This window comes from Haliotis rubra, unplaced genomic scaffold (genome assembly GCF_003918875.1).
Source record: "Haliotis rubra isolate DU_JTF1 unplaced genomic scaffold, ASM391887v1 Scf359, whole genome shotgun sequence".
NCBI lineage: Eukaryota > Metazoa > Mollusca > Gastropoda > Lepetellida > Haliotidae > Haliotis > Haliotis rubra.
Window position 1 is genome coordinate 20,667 of NW_025767034.1, and position 13,626 is coordinate 34,292.

The following is a 13,626-nucleotide window of genomic DNA, read 5'->3' on the forward strand; positions in this document are numbered from 1 at the left end:
CACCGGGCCATTAATGCAGGCGAAAAGACACCCTAGTGTAAAATTACAAATATTTCCCAAATATTCTTTAAAACAATTTAAAAATTCAGCATGCATAGAATTCAACCCAATACAAATATGTTCTTACATACCTCACACCAGCCATCCCAATCGCTGACCGACAGAGCTCTGACCCCAACCCTAGCCACGCTTCCCATATCGACCAAGAGCCCACCTCTCCCCAGGGAGTACTAATTCCCAGATCGACACACACCCCGACCCTTGATAAACTTTACCCTCCACCACACACATCCACCCACCCCTCACCCAACCTCCTCAGCGCACGCGCTCACACGTGCACGCTCTGATATACTCTGCACTTCAGCCCGTCCCTACACACACGCACAAGAACACTCTGTTCACTGATTTTCAACTACATTCAATTTTCCAATCATAAGCCGTCTGAACCAAGTTATATTTTTCCCAAATCAATCAAACTCATACATCCATTCATACACATATCTAATCAAGTCAGCCCCTCCACTCAGCCTAGCCGTCAGTCATTCTTTCTTTACGTTTCCTACACAGCAGTTCCGTACACAAGCTTCACACACTCCAGTTAACTTCTTGGAACCTTATGTTGCCATATAATGTTACTCAATAGATCCCAACAACGCAGTATTTTACGGTACATTTCCACGTGACCAGACTGCTCAGAACTTTCGTTATCTTGAAATTACATTGACAGTAGTCTGTTATTGTGTGGAGAACCTACAACGGGTTTATATGGTGTCAATATGGAGTTGATAATTTAATGTCCAATTAAAGAAAAAGAATATGAAGAATAGACTGAAAAGTGGTGATCCAGTAAGTTTATTGCTATTTTATACGTTCAAAGCTTAGAAGTATTCGCGTTGATCCCTGTTTTTAGCTGTAATTTGTGTGAGCCTCTGGAGTGAGACAGCTATGTTCATTTCCAGCCACCATAGGCATTGTTTATTGCAGGTACCGCCAGAGGCTGTCGCTCATTCAACCGAGAAACGTCAGCAATTTAGTTTTCCGGCCTTGAACCTCCCCCATCATTACCAAAGATTTGAAGAAGTACGTATCCGCTGAATGAGGAAGGATACATGGAAGTGTCAACCCCAGTAGATTGTTCATAGAGGGTTTTCTAAAACTTTACATGCGTATTTGCACATGTTCTGAAACAAGGTTAGTTTACGCAGTAGGTAATAGATATCTCATACTGCTCATTCCGCCGAGAACGGACTATCTGCAACTTTGGGAGACAGCTCACATCTTTATTCTCAAACAGAGTCTTTGGAAACGTGTAGAAATCGATGAATTTCTCGGAATGTTTTTAAGTCAGACATTTTAAGTCGTTAGTTCGCAATTAGTTTTAGTGTTGATGTCCTCCGCTGATTAATTTTAGAATGCAGAATATTAGAGGAATAAATACTTTTAATTGTTGTGCCATAGTTTTAGGAAAATAAATTCTTAAACCTCGATGGCATTCCAGCTTTGTGGCTTACGTCTGAGTTATTCTCATAAATATATCCACATCATAATATTTCCCTGGAGTGGGGAAGTATTCTGCAAGGTACCAGGTACTTTTTCACTTTGAACAAATTAAAGAACTTGAAGGTGTCAGTGCTGATAATTCCTAAAATTCTCGCACACTTTTTACTTTTCTAAAATTAATAATGTATCATCACGCATTTTAAGATGCATAAATATCGATGGTGTTCATAGACAAGGCATGGTTCAAAGATAGATTCTGTAGACCAGAATAACTTGGTAGCAATGAAATCAGATTGCTCTCTAGTCGCCGGTCGGACCTCAAGTCAAGAGTCAGGTCCTAATTGGTACAGGAAGCCTTGTGGTTAAAGCGTTTAAAGCTTGTCACTAGAAGGCTCAGTTTTGATTACACACATGGAACAATGATATGAAGCCCATTTCTGGTGAATGCCTCTCGGTGATATTGCTGGATTATTGTTGAAACCGGCGTAAAAGAGCCTAAGCTCGCTCGCTCCACAGAAGTCAGGTCTGTTTTGTCCTACGAGATTTAAACCAAGCATGGATGTTGCATTTAAAGCTTCCAGTAAATGATTATACCATCTATATCACGTGTAATGGTCTGTATTAGTACCCACGGCAAACCAAACTACGCAAACATACGTACGCATTACGCACGCACGCTACACACGCATTGCAGACCGCCTCCCGTGGCGTGAGTGGTTAGAGCGTCCGCCCGGAGTGCGAAGGTCGCGGGTTCGATCCCCCGACCGCGTCATACCAAAAGACGTTAAAAAATATGGTGCTTGTTTGGTCCCTACCTGGCGCTCGGCATCAATGGGACCAACAAAAGGACTGTAGTCGAACTCGGAGTCAGTATAATGTGTCTTGAGTGCGGGGTATTCGTAGCTTCCTGCGGCACTGTGGTATCTCAGTGGGCTAGCACTCCTAAAACCAGCTTAAGTCTGGGCTGGAGTACAAGCAGCCACAGCATACACATACACACGCACGCATGTACGTCTTGATAGGACTGAAAATATTCTCAAGCACGACGTTAAGGCCCTGAATTTCACCTCACCTCACAGCACGCATTGCGCGACCTCCCACCAGCTCAGCCGAGGACTGCGCTGACCGTCTGTCGAGTAGAAAGAGTGGACACAGTTGCAACCAGTTCATGTAAAATGCTGTTTCAAATATATTGGGTTATGGAGTTAATTTCCACGCAGCCTATTCAACTTTTCCATCCCTGATAAAGTGGGAAATGTTCAAACAAACAGAACAGGAAGTAAAGACATGTATTGCTTCGACATCCAACCGTCTTCATTGCTCAAAAAACGCACATCTGTCCGGCATTAATTGATCTCCAAACCATTACACTGATGTCGGTACAATTTATAAAGACCATAGAACTGCTTCTTTTCCAACACTTGAATAACGGTAGAAGTTAATAGAAGTTTGGCCATCGGCATCTCCTGACCAGCGTTGAAAAGTAATGAAGCATGTCGCGACACACTGACTGGTGAATTGCAACTGTAAGGAGAGTGACTGCAAGAGCGGACATAAGAAGTTGCACCTGTTCATGTGGTGTATGATGAAGAACACAAAATGCTCAAAACTACTCTAAAACCTGACACTGTTAAGTTTTATTTGTTTTACATATAATGCTTGACAGATTCATATAGAATCTACACACAAACACTTTTGTTGAGAAATCCACTTACTGAGATCGTATTTTGTCTCCGAACATCGTCCACGTCTGGCAGATATCACAGCAATGGGGGAGTAAATCAGAAGTGTACTAAAGGAATTCTTTTTATATTACGTTTTTGTATAAAGCTAATCCGCTTTGTTTTCTTAATGAAATGCATTTTTGGATTGTCGTAGTAAATATTTTTACGTAATAAGTAGGCCTTTAATACTTAGGCTCGAAGTAGTGGGAGATATTCTACACTGATGAAAACTACGAACGAACTTATTCAAGCGCACTGTTTGGAAACAATCCACAATCAACCGATATTTTAGTAAATATCTTTTCTGTGTCTCAGTTTGTGATAAACAAATTAGAATGAAACTGCTACACAACCAAATGCAATGTTTATTTCCGGGTCCTAAACTCCACCTGGACGCGGCACGGGCCAACACAGACTACTGCCACGTAACTACGGGCGGTCCAGCTAACAAGTTAACTTGCTGATCCCTACACACACGGGATGTGGGGCAGAACAGACTACAGGAGTACAAGGGGACCTGTAGCTCCCCATCCCCTTCCTCTCATCCTCACTCCACCCTCCACACCCCTACACCCACCCCAGATACTGGGAGACTGAAACCAGGGTGAGGGTGGATGATAAACTGTACCACCTGCCAGTCCTGGAGATGGGACTCTGCGAGGGCGGGACAGGTGGACAGTGGGAGGTATGTTTCTCTACAGCGCCGCTCCTGGTGTGTAATCCCTAGTGGTAGGGAGCTGTGGCAGACACTGGTGGAGTTTCTGTACCTGGGTGTGTAGGGAGGAGGAAGCTGGGGCAGTGTCAGCCGGGAACACCATGTCCCTCACTCCCGGCACACAGGCCACCCTCCACTATGGCGTTGTACTGGATGTGGGGAGAGGGACGAGTGGCATTCATTGACCTGGACAGACAGGTTGTTCTAGGCAAAGTATGATGTTGAGTTCAGTGAGCCACTCGTCCCCATGTTCGAATGCTGGAGCCCGCCAGCAATACTGGCTACACTGTGTCCATGAGTCCTGATCAGCGGGAGGGGACATCTTACGCAGCTGACACGAAGGAGCTCCTCATCTACCAAGCTGAAATAGAAAATTAACTCGCCATGGAACTGTAAGAAATCAGCCATGAGACTGTGTATGAAGTCAGCCATGAGGCTGTGTGGGGAGTTATCTGTGTAAACGGAGATGTTTCTATCAACTGTTTCAAGGAGAAAGTAGAGAAGAAGCGGACATAGAAGGGTTCAGTTTGTGTTCTGTTTGTTTGTCTACAAAATACAACCAAGTTCTTCGGATGTCTGCTTTCACACCACTTTCCTGGGATTCTCCTGAGAGACTGGAAAACATTTTAAAAATACTCACATGAATATCAGTATGAGTGAAATTATTGCTGTAGACGATGTAATTGTCCAAGCAGTAAATGATTCTAATGACGATGTGATGTAAGTCAAAGGGACACAGAAGAAGTGAACACACAAAAGGTAAAAAATTGTTTCAAAACCAGATTTCTTCAGCTTATATTGATATTTTATAACTAAATAGAAGTTTTTGAATCCACACACAATTGTTGATATATTGAAATTATCACAGTAGTTGATGTGAATATGTCAGAGTGAAAACTCACAAGGAAACCACTCAAGAATCAGGTGTTTCCACAAAATGTCCAAAATCATTCAAACAGGATTTCCCCTTATTATACAGAGCGGTGCCGGGTATTGCAGCTAACACCACATCCCACCTAATTCCAGCACACACACACACACACACACACACACACACACACACACACACACCTCTCTCTCTCTCTCTCTCTCTCTCTCTCTCTCTCTCTACCTCTCTCTCTCTCTCTCTCTCACTCTCACACACACACACAGATAGTGGGAGACAGAAACATCCAGGGTGAGGGGTGGCGGGACTGTACTGCCGGCCCTGGAGATGTAAGATAGGACTGTGTGAAGGAGGCAGGACAGGTGGAGCAGTGGGATGCATGTTTCTCTACATCGCCGCTCCTGGTGTGTCCAGTGTAGAGAGATGTAGACAGACACGAGGGAGCGTCCACCAGAACAACATGTCCCGCACTCCCGGCAGCACACAGGCCACCCTCCCACTATGGCGTTGTACTGGATGTGGGAGGAGACGATTGGCATTCATTGATCTAGACAGACAGGTTGTTCCTAGACAAAGTATAATGGAGCGATTCAATGCCAATGGTTCAATGAGCCGATCGTCCCCATGTATTCGGTGTTAGGTTTCCGTATTCTGGCCTTACTGTGTCGAAGTTTGATCCACGGAGAGGACATCGACATGACTGACTTTAAAGAAGGCTCTCATCTACCAAAGCGCTGGAATAGGGAATTAACTGGTTATGTGGGCCATCAGCTGGTGGTGGAGTAGCTCTTCATTGCGACCGCCTGTTGTGTACTCTTCACCCATTAATAGGAGGAGGCAGGGTCTGAGGTGAAATGGGGTTTAACGTCGTACTTGAGAATATTTCGCTCCATATGACCACAGGCATGCGTGTAATGTGTATGTGGCTGCTTGTACTAAGCCCAGACTTAAAAGCTGGTTTCATAGTGCTGGCTCACTGTGATACCATGCACCAGTTAAGCATGAATACCCCTCAAACTCATTATACTGACTCCGAGTGTAGTTGATAATTTAAGAAACATGGAGAAATTAAATCAGACAACGATCGCCTAGCAAAGTACTGATGCACGTTATGGTAACTTATCATTTAAGATATACGCACTTAAGATCCGAGGTTAGAATTTGTCTCCAACAACACGCTTGTCATAGAGGCAACAAACGGGGCCAGGTGGTCAGGGCTCAAAACTGACTTGGTTGACACATGTCATCGTGTTCCAGTTGCGTAGCTCGATGTTCAATGACGTTAATCACTGGATTGTCTGATGTGGACTCCGATTGATACAGACTACTTACCATATGGCTGCATGGAATATTGGTGAGTGCGGCATTAAACAAAACCCAAAACAAACAAAATAAATAGAATTAACATGAACCTAAAGCCTGGAAATACAATTCCGAGAGACAAGGGAGGGTAAAACCTGTTATCCTGCTCATGCTACTAGACATGGGCAATGGTTATCAACAGAAGTAATAGATTACATCTAATAATGATTATACTCTCGTATTGTGGAACTAACGCTGCCTCCTTTAACAATTCCGATCGTCATATAGGCACGAATTATTCTCAAGCTACGACGATTAAACCCCAATTTCCACCTCACCTCCACCTTTAACAATTCGAGACTATATATTCATTGAAAACAGAAGTGTAATATAAACCGCACTTTCCCAACTTACACATTCAAGTGAAACCACACTGATCATTGTTTTCAATACCTGTAGAAAAACCTCTAAAATGATTGGTGCCTTAAGAAAATATAAATATATATTGAATAGGAAATATTATCAAGATTTTAAGAAACAGCGTTTATATAAGCCCACATTTTGAATATGCATGTGAGAGGTGTCTGATTGAAGATTCGAACAAGTTCCAGAAGTCTACAGCAGGGAGGGCAGCTCGTATAGTAGCTGGCTACCCAAATAGACGCCGAGTAGAGTTCTTTATTACGAGACCGGATGGGAATTGTTATCAGAGAGAAGAAAGAAGCGTAAATTGAGCTTGTAAGACTAAACATAATATCGCCTCGTCTTTTTTTAAAATGAATTGTTACCACCGGTTTGTAGGAAAAAGAACTCATTATAGCTTACGTAATGCTGAAAAATTATTCTGTGCCCAATACAAGACTAAAATATTCATTCTCTTCATTTAAACCTGGAACCATCTCCCCTTGAGCTGTAAGAAACTGTGACTCAATTTCGTCATTTAATAGATATATTAGATCAATGCGTAATAGTGCCCTCTATATCACTTTTTCATCTGGTATACGTAAGCATACATATTACACACAAGGTTAAGATACAAAGTAAGTACGCTCAACTATGAGTTATATAGAATCAACAATATAATTTATATCAAGATATCTTGGATTGTCCCCGTTATAAAACACATGCAGAAACTTTGTCAGCTAACATATGAAGTGATATCTTACAAAATAGATATTTACGGAGATATATGTCTTATTTTATATAGCCAATGCAGGCCTCTCGTTGAAGAAAATCTGAACATCTTCAAACATGTCCATCAGTAACATCAATCAAACTAAACGATTCCTCTGTTCTATCTAATCCTGGTATATTCTCAAACTCAAGATCTCTCATGTATATGTTCTCTGTTTCTCATGTAAATATAATTGTTGTAACTATTGGGAGAGGGCGTCATTAAGTTGGATAACGTGTGCCCAATCCTTTTTCTTGAATAAAAATATGTTTTAAATCAAATCAATACCTGTGGGTCTATTATTGTTACGGTATACGTGTAGAAATAAAGCGCTTCTTGACTTGCCGTTGCTGCATAAATGTATTTTAAATTACTTGCGGCAAAAGTAAAGAGTCTGGCTGTAAGAGGCGACAAACGGCATCGTGTGGTCAGGTTCACTTGAAGTTGACACGTCATCGTATCCCAATTGCTTAGAACGATGTTCATGATGTTGATCACTGGATTGTCTGGTCCAGACTTGATTGTTACAGACCGCAGCCATATAGCTTGGAATATGGCGTTAACCAACCAACCAATCACTCCTGTGATTTCCCCAGATTCAGCCTTGCTCGATGTCTACAGTGTCACAGTAAGAGAAAGAGAAAACAGTGTTTTCTCACTGCTCTCCTTCGACAACAAATTTCACAATTGTCCAAACACCTTTTACCGTTTCCGTCAGTGATGGGGATATGGACGAGTGTTTACTCAATATACACAGCATACAGGCAAATGAGCGTTTTCTGAATCTGGCACTTAGCAATTGCAGAAACTGTTGTGTATTTGAATCCTATACACTTCTAAGGCCGTGGTCAAACAGAACACAATAAGCCATGTCCTCTGCTTTAAAGCGTTTACTCAGGGAAGTGGAGGCTACTAGCACGCAACTCTAATCAACGTTAACTTGCCGCTCACCGTCACATAAGGCTGCATGAGGTTGTCTCCCATATATGTATCTACCATCCATGTCCATACACTATATAAACTATACAAAGGGGAATGTGGGAACTACGTTCTGGAGACCCTGTAGAAACACATGAGTTGTCTCCCCATACATGTATCTACCATACATGTCCATACACTATATAAACTATACCAAGGGAATGTGGGAACTACGTTCTGGACACCTGTAGAAAACACATGAGTTGTCTCCCATATATGTATCTACCTCTACATGTCCATACACTATAGGAACTATACAACGGAATGTGGAGACTACGTTCTGGAGACCCTGTATGAAACACATATTCAACCATCTAAGTCAAGCAACATGTACAGGTTTCACTGAAGTCACCTACATATCGATTTAGTTGATCCTCCCTACCCGTATTTCACCTAAACAGTAATAACATTTGTTGCAAGGAACTGCAAACATCCTTCAACATTTTCAATATATAGGTGATATATGTGCCCACCTTTATTAAAAACTAATGGCGAGATACGGCTGCATGTATCCTTTTGCTCCATGGCTGTACTGAGTGCTAAACCCATGGATGTATAGTAACGTTATCCTTGACAGAGGCAAGCCAAGATAAGCGGACAGTACGTCTCAGTCTGTCACTCCTTTTCTTTTTTTAAAAAATGATTATTTCCCAAACCATTACCTATTGCTTCAGAGAGACAAAGAGACATGTGCAAGTCTAGGTGCATGTAACTCGTGGTTGACTTCGGAAATCTTTATCATTCAATGTGCACAAAACGGAGTCAAACCTGCGTGAACAAAGACAACCAAACATATCACTTCATGCCATTTCAACAGTCATATTTCAACTTCTTTATTCAGATTTATCCTTCAGTGATTAATGGTCAACTGAGATCGTCTGAAAGAGGGGCCCATGAGTACATTTTACACAAGGGAGTTTAAATATACTCAGTACATGATTAAGTCAACCTTGGCTTCTAGCCAGGAAGTTTCAAATTTGCCCAGTCTTGAGTATCCCCAAGCTTTGGAATTTGCTTATAAAACTTTTCGTTTCACTATTTGTAAGCAATGTCTCGTTATTAGAACTACATATAATATATTATCATATCAATTTCCTTGTAAACCCCAAAAGGATATTATGTTGCAGCATTTAGTTCAGTTAAGAATTATTCTATATCAATGTGTATTTATTTGTGAAGGTACGATTTGGGTTTTACTTCTGATTGGACAATCTTGTCGTTATCAGTCTCTACAAATCTATAAAATGTATACGATTTTTCGTTTTAGAAATATTTAGTCTAGAATGAATGGATTCAATCCGTTTAGCCAAAAGCATATCTTAATGCCACATTACATTATTTTGCAAATGCAAAGACATTATTTTCTACCATTAAATTTAAGTTCAATAACATAATCATTAGATTACAAGTAAATTTGCAGAAGTGTAAGTCCATATTGGTTGATTTAATCTACCAGATTCTGAGTTGAATTCTAAAAGTATACTGGACAAAATCAAGTTAGGGATATTGGTATTTTTATGATTGATATTTTATCAGTGTGTCAATGAATAAATAGATCATTATTCATAATTTCAAAATTTTTACATATATATCCCTAACTATTTTTGTCCAGTATACATTGAATTATTTGTTGTGTTTTCCTGTACATGACCATGTAAAATTGTTTTCCGATGTGTACAGATGCAGATTATTTGCTAATACTGTTATAATAAAATGTGGACACGTAAGTAATGAAGGTTATTTTCATAAGTAGCGTCTAAAGAGCACGATGAAGTGAATCTGTCCGTTTGTGTGAATTTGAATAGCCGCAACCCAGCTTTATTCGGGAATGTATGTCCAAAATGTATATCAAATGCAAACTCATGTCCCAGCTGCGGGATGATCTTGACTCTAAAACTACTTACAGATTGTTATGTATTATCTTCAGGAACAATAATACACAAGTGAGTGAGTTCAATTTTTACTCCGCAGTCAGCAAGGCACATTCAGCTAAATGGCGGCGTTCAGGACCAGGCAATCCAGTGATCAGGAACATGCACATCGATCTACATATTTGGGATACGATGACATGTGTCAACCAAGTCAGCGAGTCTGACCACCCGATCCCGTGGTTTCCTACAAGCACAATACACAAACACGAAGGCGCATTATCGTTAACCATTCTGTGATAAGGTATTAACCTCAGAGCTCATCTCCTTTATTCTAGAGGGACAGAGGGGGTAGCCTGGTGGGTAAAGCGGTCGCTTGTCACTCCGAAGGCCCGGGTTCGCTTCCCCAAATAGGTAACATGTATGAAGCCCATTTCTGGTGTCCCCCGCCGTGATATTGCTGGAATAGTGCTAAAAGCGGCGTAAAATCAAACTCACTCACTTTATTCTAGAAGCATAAAACATAGTTCAGTGTACAACTTACTGACTCGCAACCCTTGTTCATTCACATATTGTTCTAAAAGCATAAAGTTCACTTTTAAAGAAGACAGTTCACACAAAAAGAAGACACACTTAATATGAAGGATTTATACATACTTTGGAGGTTTTTTTCTTGATAGACGATAGGTAAAACTATTTAGATAATGAATCATAAATGTGACCCTATCCACAATGTTATTCATATATATAAGTATCAATTTGCATCTTTTGGAAGAATTAACTCTTCATTCATGTTTTTTAACTTCATTTCTTGGATTATTATGCATGAATAATTCAGGTTTTTTAACTTCATTTATAGGATTTTTGTGCATGAATGATTCAGGCTCTTACAATTCATTTATAGAGATTTTTGTACATGAATGGATTCAGGCTTTTTTGGATTTCATTCACGGGATTATTGTGCATGAATGATTCAGGAAAATAGTCCAACAACCTACAATGTCGCCGACCAGCACGTCGTCCTGTCCTCCAACCACGCCATCGACAAACACGACTTCAGTGGGCACAGGGTCATCAAAACTGGTGTCAACGTGAATGTCATATTCTCTGATGAGAGTCGGTTTTGTGTGTCACATGCACATGGAAGGGTCAGATTTGGCGACGTCAAGGAGATCGTTTTTGCTGACAGAAATGTTTTGGAAAGGGATGCATGGGGTGGACCTAGTGTCATGATTAGGGCCGGAATTGGACTTAATGCGAGACCTGGACCAATGTGCTTCTAGAATGTGGGTCAAGGTCGAGGACATTGGGTGACAGCTCAGCGTTACATTGACCAAGTCATCAGACCCCATGTTGTTCCATTTTTCGCCTAACATCGTAACCACCTTTTCCAGCAGGATAACGCTCGTCCACATGTTGCAAGAGTTACCATGGACTTTCTTCAACAACAAAACATCCGTGTCCTACCGTGGCCAGCTCTCAGCCCTGACCTGAACCCCATCACCAAGCACTTGTGGGATGAGGTTCAAAGGCGCCTGAATGAAGTGCGACCAGTGCCTACAACTGCTGATGAACTTCGCACAGCTCTTCTGGATGTGCGCAGGAGGACCCCTAGGGCCTTTACGAACCGCCTGATCCCACTCTATGTACACAGGAGATGTGTTGCAGTGATCAATGCTAATGGTTTGCCACACCAGGTATTGAATGACGTCATGGCAATTGACAAGAATCTGCGCAACTCTTTTGCTTTCACAAAAAGTATCGACGTCATCTGTTTTTGTTGCCAATGAACTGTTCTTGCTCAAATTTCTGTATATCTGACGCTGTTGGTATTTGTATTCTATACTGTTAAAAATAAGTACATATCTACTTTACACTAGACTTGCGTTTCTTTTTGCGTGTGAGTATATATTATCGTGTCAGTTATATATAAATAAAAATATAATAGGCACATAAAGAAACTGTGCATACAAAAATTTAAAATCTATCAAACCTGTGTAGACACATAAGGATTGAAACTCGAGACTAGTGACATGTATCCAACATGCATGCACGTGCCACGTTCCGTGACGTCAGTGGGTTCGTCCTTGAGACGTGCGATACATTGTTGCACCTGCAAGAGAAACAGAGCAAATGAATGCCACACAATACTGTCACTGTGGAAAGCCCAACCCCTGCCCTTGCCATCATTCAAAAAATTAAACGGCTATTGAAACGCACAGCATGCCAAGGCTCACGTCTGCACAACGTCATGAGGCCATTGGGCTGCACATTTCCGCTGCCACCAGAACACCATTTCTGCACGGGTGAGACGCTACCAGAACACAAATGACGTCAACGATCGGCCACGTTCTTGACGTCCACGTGTAACAACGCCAAGACAGGACATATGGATAAGGGTGACCCATCTTCGCCACAGGTTTCAGACTGCAGAGATGACTGCTGATGAACCATCCGAGGACTTCGCCGTATCCACCCCAACACAGTTCGACGTTTACGTCATCACGGGATCAGACCACGACGTCCCGCCATACGGCCTATCCGGACACGTCATCGACAAGCTCGCCGAATGTGGTGCCGAAATCATGTCCGCAGACCCTTGTTTTGGTGGAGAAATGTTGTTTTCCAGATTTAACATTTACCATAGTGATGGACGTCAACGTGCCTATAGACGCGTGGGAGAACGTTATGCACAGGCCTGTGTCTTGGAGAGGAATCGCTTAGGTGGTGGTTCCGTGATGATTTGGTGATTGTTCAGGGCAACTTAACTGGTGTGGGCTACAGGGATCAGATTCTTCGACCTGTGGCAATTCCTTTTCTGCAACGTCATGGCCCTGGGTTAACATTCCAACAGGACAATGCCCGCCCTCATACGGCAAGGGTTGCTATGGATTTCTTGCAACACCACAATGTTGACTTACTGCCTTGGCCTGCAAATTCACCGGATCTCTCCCCGATAGAGCATGTTTGGAACAAGAGATGGGTCGACGTCTACGTCGTCTTCCTCATCCGCCAGATAACGTCCTTGAATTTGTAACAGAAGTCGAGAGAGAATCTGGCGTGACATCCCACAAGCCTTCCTTGCACGTTTGATAGGCTCTATGCGTCGTCGATGCACTGCTGTTTCTCAATGCCGATGGTGGACATACCCGTTATTGAGCTTGTGACATGGTCGTTTGACCCGTCCCGCTTGTGGACTCGTGACGTCATTGTGATTGACTTCTCAATTGAAATTATCCCGACTTGTTATGGTCTCATGATCCTCCATTAAAGTTTATATGTTCCTTTGACATTGTTATGGTACTTATCAACTGGGATAATGTTTTGACAATGCACAGTTTCTTTTATGTGGCTAGTATATAATATATACATTATAACTGGTACTAAGTCGAAACTGCCTGGGTAAAAGGGAATATAAAGTGAGACAAAATTTCAGAGATTGACGGATTATGACGGAGGTGCTATACAGGAGTGGTGTT

The 13,626-nt window shown here is 41.9% G+C and overlaps 1 long non-coding RNA gene across 1 annotated transcript; it reads left to right on the forward strand.

Annotated features, from left to right (window-relative positions):
* Positions 1-3,969: 3,969 nt before the first annotated feature.
* LOC124285335 lies at positions 3,970-5,529 on the forward strand. Its single transcript, XR_006900794.1, has 2 exons — positions 3,970-4,110; positions 5,412-5,529. It is a non-coding gene; the product is annotated as an uncharacterized LOC124285335 (long non-coding RNA).
* The last annotated feature ends 8,097 nt before the right edge of the window (positions 5,530-13,626 follow it).